The sequence below is a fragment of the Pinus tabuliformis genome, chromosome 6, assembly GCF_031772625.1.
Source record: "Pinus tabuliformis cultivar Carrire ecotype Pingquan chromosome 6, CPIR1, whole genome shotgun sequence".
Taxonomy (NCBI): domain Eukaryota; kingdom Viridiplantae; phylum Streptophyta; class Pinopsida; order Pinales; family Pinaceae; genus Pinus; species Pinus tabuliformis.
In genome coordinates, this window is record NC_142292.1 from 528,683,699 (window position 1) to 528,696,070 (window position 12,372).

Here is a 12,372-nt window from a genome sequence, read left to right on the forward strand (position 1 = left end):
ATACCTTTTTCTACCTCGATCTTCTTCCTTCAACTTGTAAACCCATTTATTCTACAATGTTGTTTTACCTGCAAGCAAGCTGACTAAGTCCCAAGTCTGATTATGTGCTAAGGAGTCCATCTCTTCCTTCATGGCTTGCTCCCACTTCTTACTGGTTTCTACCTACACTTCTTCGTCATAACATTCTGGCTCACTAGAATCAGTCAATAATACATAATATAATGAAGGAGAGTATTGTTTAGGGGGTCTACTTATTCAGGTAGATCTTCTAACACCACTTTTAGGTGTTTTAGGTGCTTGTTGCTATTGTGGTTGTTGTTCTGGATTTTGATCATTATGATTTTTAGGCACCATCACTTTTTCTGTGATCTCGTCAAGCACTGTGTATTTTCTATTTTCTTTTTCCTGTTTCTTTTCCTGCAACTGATCCTTATACAAAACCTTTTCATTGAATATGACATCTCTGCTCCTAATGATTTTTTGTTTTTCATAAAAATCATTAACACCATATCCAACAAAGGTACTTTTCTTTGATTTTTCCTCAAGCTTTGTTCTATTTTCTTTACTAATGTGGATAAAGGATTCACAACCAAAAGTCTTTAAAAAAGAGTAGTTTACCTTTTTACCTGTCCATTCCTCCTCTGGAATACCACCATCCAAGGAACTTGAAGGCCCTCTATTTATTAGATAAACAACAGTATCTACAACATCTGCACAAAATTGTAAAGGCAATCCTGCATGCAATCTCATGCACCTTCCACGCTCCATCATTGTCTTGTTCATCCTTTTTGACACACCATTTTCTTCTGGTGTTCCTGGAACCATCTTCTCTCTACGAATTCCATTCTCTGAATAGTACCTATCAAACTCTTTACTGCAATATTCACCCCCATTGTCTGATCTGAGACACTTCAACCTTTTTCATATCTCATTTTCAACCAAAGCTTTCCATTTCTTGAAAGTATCAAATACATCAAATTTATTTCAAATACAATAAATCCACGTTTTTCTGGTTGCACCAACAATAAAAGTAACATAATAATGAGAGCCACCAAGAGATGATACCTGAGCAGGTCCCCATAAATTTGTATGCAAAAGCTCTAATTTCTCGCTCTTCTTTTCTTTCCCAACTATGAGGAATATGACTCTCTTCTGTTTTTTATAAACACAAATCTCACAGAATTTTAAATCAACATGCTTCAAACTTGGCAACAAATTTCTTGAGTGAAGAATCTGCATCCCCTTCTCACTCATGTGACTGAGCCTATGATGCCACAATGTTTTATATTCTCCTATACAGGTTAAATCATTAACAAAATTAGAAATACCATTGTGTAAATACAATGTACCAACCTTTTCTCCTTTTGCTATTACCGGGGATCCTTTAGTGACCTTCCAGGTTTTATTTGTAAAAGTAGTCACACAGACTTCACTACCCAATTGCCCTGTTGAAATAAGATTTTTCTTCAGATCTGGAACATGCCTTACCTCCTTCAATAGCTAGTGATTTCCATTCTATTGTTTTATGAAAATTGTACCCATTCCAATGATTTTACAGGGTTTATCATCACCCAATCGAACCTATCCAAAATATCCTTGAACATAATCATGAAAATGTTTGCTATCAGGTGTGGCATGGAATGAGGCCCCTGAATCTACCACCCAGGAATCAATAATATTTTCTAAAGAAAGAATCAAAGCATCCTATAACACATCACTTGTTACATTCACTTCATGATTAATTTCTTGCTGCGTGTCTCCTTCTTTTCCCTTCCGAGACTTGCATTCTTTCTTTAGGTGTCCTTTCTTCCCGCATTTCCAGCACACTATCCCTGATTTGGACTTGGATCTGCCTTTCCTGGACTTACTGTGATATCCTGGGCTCTTTCCTCTTTCCATTTTTCTTCCCCTAGTCTCTGCAGTCAAAGCATTACCTGATGTCTCACTGGAGCTTGTCTGTCACATTTCCTCGCTAAGGATTGCACCGACAACATCATCAAACTTTAAGATACTAGATCTAGAGATAGAGTTACTAATGGCCATAACTAAACCATTCCAACTTTCTAGAAATGAGCACATAAATAACAAAGCCATAACTTCATCATCAAAAGTTACCCCTACAGAACTTAACTGACTTGTAACTGTATTAAATTCATTTAATGATCAGCAACAAATCCACCTTCTGGCATTTTAATATTAAATAAATGCTTCATAAGAAATTCCTTATTTGAGGCCAAGGGTTTTTCATATAGTTTTGCCAATGTCGACATTAAACCCTTTTTTGTCATTTCCTTTGAAATATTAAATGCTACCGACATCACTAGGCACAACCGTATTGTTCCAAGTGCCTTTTTGTCGAGAATAACCCATTTTGTGTTTGTCATACTCGTCGGGTTCTTTTCCTTTCTGCTCAATGGTTGGTATGGATCTCTCTGATACAGATAATCTTCCATCTGCATCTTTCACAACTAGTAGTTTTGGCCATTAAGTTTTTCGACCCTAAACCTACCATCTTCCATCATTGCTCCCACTCAAACCAGGAACCCTTCTCTCCTGTGAGTTTATCAGCCAAATAAACCTCGCTCTGATACCAGTTTTTAGAAAATTATATATATTACAGAGCAATGGAACACATAATATATTGTAGAAATATAAACACAGAAAATGCATAAAACAAGAGAGACACAAATATACATGGTTCGCCCAGTTTGGGCGACATCCACGAAGAAAATTCTAGTCCTTCCTTTTATATTATCGAGCAAACTGAAGAGATACAACCTACAACAAATCCATTGTAATTCCCTCTTCCCTCTCAATCACCTCTCACTTCCTCACTCAGAATACATATCTACATTGACGCAATACAATTCCCTCATATATAGCGATGGGTTTCCTTCTAGGGCAAAAAACCTTAAATTAAACATGACTTCTACCATCATATCTCCACCTAATGAATGACCCAGATTGACTATGAAATTACAACATTTTACAAGGAAATTTTACATCTATTTTTAGCTTCAGGGGCGCTGCCCCTGATCCCCCCGCCAAGGGGGGGCTCCCAGAGGTCGCATCTGGCCCCCCCCCAAGACCCCCCCCCCCCTGTAGCAAATATTTTACAGGTGGAATTTCCACCCCATTACGAACTAGGGTCCAATGTGGCGATACCTTTGAATATAGAAGATAATCAGGCTCTACACCCAACAATCTTGCCCTTGTTCTGCGTGGGATTACTGCGTTTTGCTGCTATTGTTGTTGCTTCTGAAATTGTTGTTATCTATGGAGCAACCTTAAAATTCCTTGCTATACTAATCAACTCATTGAGTCTGGATGCATTATAGAAATACCTCCAAGGGTCATCTTTTGGCTAATGAAATGCCCCGCTGATCCATGGAAAGTAAACTCTCATACAGTGGTCCTTGCAAATACTATGGGGATCATATAGATTAAAGTCCTTGGTGCCGAATTCGAATTTCACTATGTCTTTAGCATCAACATATGAACCTTTCTAGCTGTCAATCTCATATCATATGATCCACAAATGAAGAGTGGTCCATGGCACTTTCTTCTTCCTATGTAGTGTCACAGACAACCCTATAGTGAGGTGGTATGATACTTCTTGCATGATCAATTTGTCAGTGGCATACCTTGGTAAGACATGCAGAGGCTTCTCTCTACTGAATAATCCGATGAAGGTACCACCTAGTGAGGCCTACCAATCTACAATGCCTACTATCGCCTCCATTGCTTCTTGGGACATGCAAGGTGGATCTTGTTCAAATATAAGAATGTAGAGCAAGATGATAAAGTGGTCAATTATCCATGCCATTACTCCTCAATAACTTCATTCTGAAACCAAGTTGGAATAGATGTTCATGGCAGTCTCTCATGGTTTCCATGTCCAATTCATACTAGGGAACTGTTGTTGTGCAAAGATTGCATCCAGTAAGTATGAAAACATATAGAACCTTTCTCTCTCGTGCTTGGGTGGATTCTAAGCCTAAGCTACATGATGGGACTTCAATTGTTGAGCCAATGAATCCAACTAGTTGAATTGCCTCCAATTACTTACTAACCAGTCGAGTAAGACTACCCACCCTTCAAAAAAGGTCTTTGTGCTCTCTTGACCATATATTCTGCAAGCGAAGATAATCAAGAACTGGTAAGCCTTGCTGAGGGATTTTTTCTTGTACACATGGGTGGGTGTTTGTTGAAACTTCGATGGATTTTTCACCCAACACTTGACAATGTCCCTTGTGTTCACATAATTGTGGGTGGCATAAAACAGTGAGTCCATGCACTTCATTAGCTTGGGAAAGTGATACATTTGCTGAAAGTATTCTTCCCTAAAGGTGGCAAGCTTGTGCTGGCTGACACTGCTCAATGTCGTAGTTTGTACATCAATATGTGAGATAATCCAGCTGATGATGTCGGCACATGGGAAATCGGGTACCAGCGTGCAACCTTGTATAACCCTAACTTCCCTATGTTAATATAAACCTTTCGGTCCTCTAAATTTGCCTCAAATTCCTTTACAAAAGTGTTTTTGATATGTTTCCATATCAATGTTGTTCTCTTCTATATAAACAACTCAGTATCGACATAAACCAGTAAATCAACTGATGTATGCTCAAATACTTCCCCAATAATTCTCTTGTTGGTTTCCTTTAATGCAGCTCTCTTAGATGTCATGCTAACTATGACTTCTGGAGAGATTCTCAACAATTGATGTACTATGGGACAGAGATGACACTCATGGTAGGAAATATCAATTTAAAGAAAAATAACTTCAAGGAAAGTTCAAGCAGCAACTCAGGCACTAGATGTGAGGGATTTCATATCTTTTCTTGACATGGGGGGTTGGATGACTATGGGAACTATGCATTGTGTAGTCCTAACAGTCAAGGTGGAAGCTTGATGACTCAAACTGCACTATGTGTAGTTTAGTCTGGGAAAAGGCTTGGGAGAGACTGCGCAATGTGGCCAAGCTAAGAGAATGGCTCCTCGAATTGCATAATGTGCAATTAGAGCTAGCTTAGACTACATAGTGTGTAATTCCAAAGGCCAAGCTTGTGGCTTGAGCCTCTAGATTGCATAGTTCCATCTATGAAAAGTGAGATCTCACCAAGTGGAACGCTAGATCTGCCCAAGGGAAGTGTGAAAAATAATCAGATCTGAGAGATAATGTGAAGTTGATTGTAGATTTGAATAAGTATAGATTATTCATGCGAAACAAGTGCAACAATTGATTAAACAGAAGGAAAATGAAGTATGTGAGGAGAGTCGCCGCAACGTCGATCATTGGTGCAAAAAAAAGAAAACTAATGCGAAATTAATCTATAACTTGAAACAACACTTCTACAAGTCAAAAACAAGTTAAAATGGCAGCAACCATGCAGAGAAACAAGTGAAACAACACCCACACAAGACAAACAACAAAAAGTGATAGAAAAAGCAACAAAATATGACAAAAGCAAAACTCCCTAGAAAAGTGATGACAATCATACCGAAGGTTCCTTGATCTCCTTAGGAATGTTAGATATCCAAGATCGAATGTGAAAATGATCTCTAGCAATGTAGATTAAATAGATTTGGATAAATTAAGGTTTATGATGTGCATGCCTAAAATCAAGGAAAAAGCGACACTTGGCAGAAGTTTCTAAAAATAGTGCAAGTGCCTCCTTTGGGATACTAAAAATAGATCCCTATATTTTAGGGATATTTTTGTCTTTTTCTTTTTTCTTTTTCTTTTACTGTGGAGAATTTCCATTCACACTGCCATGAAATACATCATAGTTCCAGGAACTCGGCAACCTTTCGTCTCAGTGCACTACATAGTTTCTGAACTTAGTGAGGGTTGCACAATTTATGGGCTCAGTGTTGGGATGCCTCCTCATGACCGTACATATTCAGAGCACAAGGCTCACTCGCAGTCAAGAATTCACAATTTCCATCATCAAGGTTGGTTGTCCTCAAGGATTGCATTGTTTTTGTGGGCAAGCCCAAAACTGTTGTCGGACCAAGTTAGGAGATAAACTTGTGAGATAGAAAATAAACTAAGTAAGAAAACATAAGCCAAATGAAAAGGACAACTCTTAGTTGAAGCATAAATACCTCGATCAGTGTGAGATGAGTTGTTGTGGTTAAGAAGGAAGGCTCCAAAATCGAAGCATAGGCAAAATTTTGGAGGGTGGTTGTAGCCGCTACAACATAACCCTAAATTTAAAACTAATAAAATAATACTTACATTAAAAAATGAAAAAAATACTAGATGAGGTGATTAGAGGAGAACAAGGGGGGTTGGTGAAGCGGGCGAGTTTCCACCACCCCACCTGAGGAATAGGAAATAAGCCATGACAACACACCCCCTGCAGATGTTATAACTAGCATCATTCTGATATTTGGAAATGTGTGCCATCTATTAGCTCCAAATCAAGAATTCTCAGGTGGTCTCATGTCGGAAGGCATGTAGGATATGGAATTGAGCATGTAGAGTTTTATGGAGACGGGGGACTGGGATAAAACGTATCATCCTCGCTACAAGAACTAGCTAGAAACCATCTCTGATTTAGACATTGAATCAATCAAGGGAACGTGAGGTAGTGAACCAAGGTGATGCAAATACAAGTAGGGAAGTAATAGCGATAATGGAGAGAATGAAAACAAATAATTTGGCATGGGAATCAGTAAATTAGTTTTCACAGGCACTGAGATTTGAATAATTTCAAATTAAGCAAGGGAAAGGGCTAGAATATAAGAAAAGGAGAAGCCTATCTGTAGGACTATCCAACCCACAATGACACTCCACACAAGTGGAAATAGAGCACTCAAAATATGAGCTCGTGTAAGGAGAAGGATAACATTTGGAGGCAACACCTCTCTCACCGAATGACGAGCTTCTAGGTGGTAGGGATAATTAAAGTTGGAGGTGTCATCGCTCACTACTCATCAAAGAGAAGAACTCCTCAACTAGTTTTGGTTTGGACATCTCAATCCCACTAGATGAAATGATTGTGCATGTAGCCAAGGTAACAACTTTTTTTTTTTTTTTTTCTATGTTAAGACTAAACTAAGTACCCACGGGGAATTGAACCGGTGACCTATCGCAAGGAATGCCTTAACAACACACCCATTCACCGTCAATCCAAAGCCCCGTGGGCTAAGGTAACAACTTTATTAAGGCTCAACACTCTTTTCATTTTTTGAATATAGCCAGTCTCTTAATTTTACATTCCACTCTCTTCTCATTGCAATTTTGGGTGAATTAAATCCCCATAGTGTTTCTTCCCTACTTTCAAGTTGGGTGCAACATAGAGAGGGGGAGGTATGTTGAATTCTTTCTTATTTTCAAATATTGATAATTATTGCATGATGATCAATAATTACACACTTGAAAAATTTTGAACCTTAATTCCATTTTTATGATTGAGTAAACATTATTAGATTGATATAAGATATATGAGCTATTTATTATATGTTAGATTACAATGGAGGGCCCTGGTGTGTATATATATATATATATATATATATATATATATATATATATATATATATATATATATATATATATATATATATATATATATATATATATATATATATATATATATATCTATCTATATATATATATATATATATATCTGTGTGTGTGTGTGTGTGTGTGTGTATGTATATAATAAGGGTGTCTCTTCCTTAATAGACGTGTATTTTCAATAAGCCATGTATTTTTTGTTTATTAATCAATTTTTGATTATTTATATCTATGTACTGTATTATATATATAATATAATATACAAATATATATAGTTTTACAAAATATATATTATACATAGTTTTTTGAAAGGGAATATATTGCGCTACTATATAAAACATCACCACTCCCTCTTAACAAGGAAGGTATTATTCCATGATATTCTCCTATAGTAGTCTCACATCATACCCAACCACTTCACATGGTATGGGAAGGACTACCACCATAGTTTTAAGGCTACATTGCAAGTATCTATGATGCTTTTCCTCTCCTAGTAGTCCCAATCATACCTAGCCACTTAACATGGTATAGACAAGACTTGTACCAGGCTACTCACTACTCCCTCAGTCACTTCAAATGATTGATGTAGGAAACCTTTGGCTATATGGAGACTATCTTCCCATTGTAGGAGAAACATCACAACTCCCCCTCAGTGAGGGTGGGCATTATAGATCATGGCAAGCTTGTCTCTGAGGTATTCAAACTTCACTTTAGAAAAATGAATGGTGAGAATGTATGTTGTTTGCTCATTTATGGATATGTATCATATTTCCACTAATCCTCTTTGTACCATGTCTAAAATATTATATTCTACAAAATATCCACACAATTTTGATTATCACAATATATTAAATTTGGCTCTAACTCTAGATTAAATAACCATGCAAGAAATTCCTACAGCCACACTGCTTGACAAATTGCATCACTGGCTACTATATATTCTTCCACTGTTTTACTGAGTTGCACTAACAATTGTTTTCTACTAAACCATGATATCAGACCTGATCCAAAACTGAAGAAACATCGTGATGTTATTTTCTTATCTATTGCACTCCCTCCCCAACGATTTTGTGTAACCTTGAAACTTTAATTCACCATCTGAGACATGTCTAAGTCCATATCCAATTGTACCATGCAAGTACCTCGATACATGTTATGATGCTACCAAATGCACATGTTTAGGATCAACCATGTGTTGACTCAATGTATTCACTATAAAGCATATATTCAGCCTAGTATTAACTAGGTACATCAATAGTCGAATCAATTGTCTTTACATCATGGGATCAACCAAATATGAAGAAGAATCACTCAAGAACTTCAAATTCATAACCATAGGTGTGGCCATGGACTTGTAGTCCATCGTTTCAAAACTTTGTAGGATCTTAGTTGTACACTTCACTTGGTTAAGGAATATCTCATCTAGTCTTTGCCACACTTATAATCCCAAGAAATAGTGTAGTAAACATCAATCTTTCTTTTCGAACTTTTGAAGTGAGCTTCCTCTTGCACCCAACTATGAGCTTCACATCTCTTGTAAGAAAAATGTCATCAGCATATGGTACCAATATTAAGGAGAAACCATATTCAACCTTGTAGTAAAGGTTGGGATCTACATTACTCTTGATAAACCCCAAGATCATTAAATAACTCTCTATTCAGGCATACCATGCCCTAAGTTCCTGCTTAAGCACATACAATTTTTTCTTCAATTTAAAAACATGTATTCTTGCACATGGATCACAAAACCTTCTGGTTGTTCTATCTACACTTATTCATCAATTACACCATTCTGGAAGGCAGTGTCTACATCCATTTGGTGTAATTTCCATTCCATAACATAATAAATAGCAATGATATATCTAATATAAGTGTACCTAGATACTAGGAAAAGTGTTTCATTATAATATTTTTCCTCTTTCTGGGAGAATCCTATAGCCACAAATATAGCCTTATACTTTTCTTTGATGCCATCTGCAACATGATTGATCTTGTAGATCCATTTTGAATTCACCATTGACTTTCCTTATGGTAACATAACCATATCCTGCACATCATTTGTCATGATGGATTGATACTCTTCCATTATATCATCCTTCCACACTTGTTGTTTTGTGGCTTCCTCATAAGTGGAAGGTTCTGAATCAATGATATTCCTCATTAACGCCACATAGAAGGAATAATTTTGTGGTCTCTTACTCTCTTTCAAGGAACTTTTGCGAGCTACATGTTTTTCTAATTTTTGCAATGTGTTTCAGAGCAATACTGGTCTCTTCTTGATGATTGTAACTGCTTTGGGTGGATCTACCAATATCTCTAGCTCTATTGTCTCATCCTTATCTTCTAGGATATGTTCTTCTAGAGTAGATTCAATCATCATTGTACACTTGGGATCCTCTTTCACCTCTCTTTCCTCATCCATGTGAGGCTCTCTATATTTCCTAAAAGCTACTTCTACACCAAGGCGACATCTTTTGTAATCTCAATATTTCTCTACTTCTAGATGTATATTTTATAATATTTTGAAGTCTCACTGTATCCAACAAAGGTGCCCTTCTTTCCTAAAGGCTATAACTTCATTCTCTTTTCCTTTAGGACATGTACGTACACTAGATAACCAAATATCCTCAAGTGGTTGACTTCCGGTTTCTTCTTGGTGAATACTTCTCATGTTGTATTATTCCATAATATCTTATGATGACTTATATTTTGAACATATACAGTTTTTTTGGATGCTTTTTCCCACAGATACATGGGTAAGTTCTAGTCATGGATCATTTCTTTAGTTTCATCTACAATTGATATATTTTTTTGTCTGCAAGCCAATTTTGTTGTGGGTTGTAGTGAGTTGTAAGATCCCTCTTAATCCCTACTTCTCTGCAAAGTTATTTGAATGCATTTGAGGTGTATTCACCTCCATTATCGGACCTCCAAATTTAATCTTTCTTTTTAAGATATTTTCTACTAAATCCTTGAATTCTTGAAACTTACTTAGAAACTCATCTTTTGCCTTCAAGAGATTAATGCACATTTTGCATGACAAGTCATCAATAAAAGTGACATGATATAAAAATTTACTTAGATATGGTATGTAACAACCCTGGTGAACATTCCATGTAATAAAAGTTAATAAAGGAAAAATAATAACCATGTTTGATGGGACACTTATTCCAAGTTGAATGTCGGGAAAAACATCCTAGTGTGGGTGTTAATTGGTTTATTATGGCTAAGGAAATTGGGAAAGGAAATGGATAAGGCTTTGAAAGGAAAATTGACATTTTTGGCACATTTATTTATGAAAAATATGGAAATTGGGAGAAAAGGAAGGTGAAAGGTCACAGGTTGCATGTGAGGAGGAAAATGAAGGAAAATAATGGGAAATGAAGAAAATAGAGGCTAATTGATAAAAAGGCTTATGAGGATCATTTGGTACCTTTTTTTCAATTCAATTTTGGTGCTCTCTCAATATTCTCTCTCTCTCTCTCTCTCTCTCTCTCTCTCTCTTGGAAACTTAGAGATTTTGTGGAGCACTTTGGCATTAGATCAAGAAAGGAGAAAAAGGCAAGAGGAAGGAAGGAGCAAGCAAGGAAGAGAAAGATTAAGAAACGACAACATTACTCCTTACATGTATCAACTTTCGTGTGTGTTTTCCTTGCTAGATTTGGCATGGATGGTATTGGATGTGGTTCTTTACTATTATGGAATGATTTTTTCCAGGTGTGACAATGTTTTCAACCTAGCCTTTCCATTTTCAAATAGCCATGTGTGATGGGGCTCTCTTGTTTTAGTTGAGTTGGATTACCGAATGGATTTGAAGCTCAGTGAGGTGGATCTTTGAATAATAGAACACATGGCCTAGTAATCCCTAAACCGGACTATGGGTTGAGGTAAAGCCAGATTTTGTGTTACCTCTATGGGCCTAGGAATCCTCAACCAGTTAAAGGAGGGATATACGGTAAATCCTAGGGTTGATTTCACTTGATTACGCCTAGGAGTCTTTACTAATGAATGGCAGTATATATGGTAAATCCTAGAGGGTGGAGTCTCAATTTAGGGCCTAGTGATCCCTACATTGGACTATGGATTGCGTTAAAGCTTGAGAGAGTAGGATATAGGAAAATTCCTCATGGTATAGGTGGAGAAATCCAGTGGCATCCATGCTTGTTTTGGCCTAGTGATATGGTGGAGATCATGGTAAAGTCTGTTATTACATTTTTATTGTGTTAGCCTAGTGCTCCAAGATGGATTAGGGTAAAGCCCGATTTCTATTGATGAGGGTGAGGTGGTTCAGCCTTGGTATTCCCTAGTTGGTTATTTTGATTTTCGTCCCACATTATTTCTTGGAATATGACATGAGGGTGAATGGATGAAGAGAGAATTGGCTTAGCCATTATATTGTCGGGTGGAACGTGGTAGTCCCATTATGGGTTGGCTTTTGCATTCATTAATAATAGGTCCTTTCCTTGATATCTTATGTGTAAATGCACTGGTGTATATGTGGATTCTATGGCTGATGTATCCTTAATATTTTTGTTGTTATTATGATAGTTATAAGCATGTTTTATGACAATGATGATATATGGCTCTCCCCATTTTTTTATGTAAATGAATGAATAATGTATCTATGAACTAATAGATGATAATGTAGATAATGATATAAGGGAACAATGCTTCTTAGCGATTCTTATTCAAGTATGAGACCCCTATGCTCAAATCTATTGTTTACAACTATAGATTACATATTTGTGACGTGTTTGACAAAATTCCTCTCATGGCTAGTAGGGGTCTAGTCTAGACCTTGTCCTTGTTTTTGCAAATGCATCATTGTTATATTGTGTAAATTT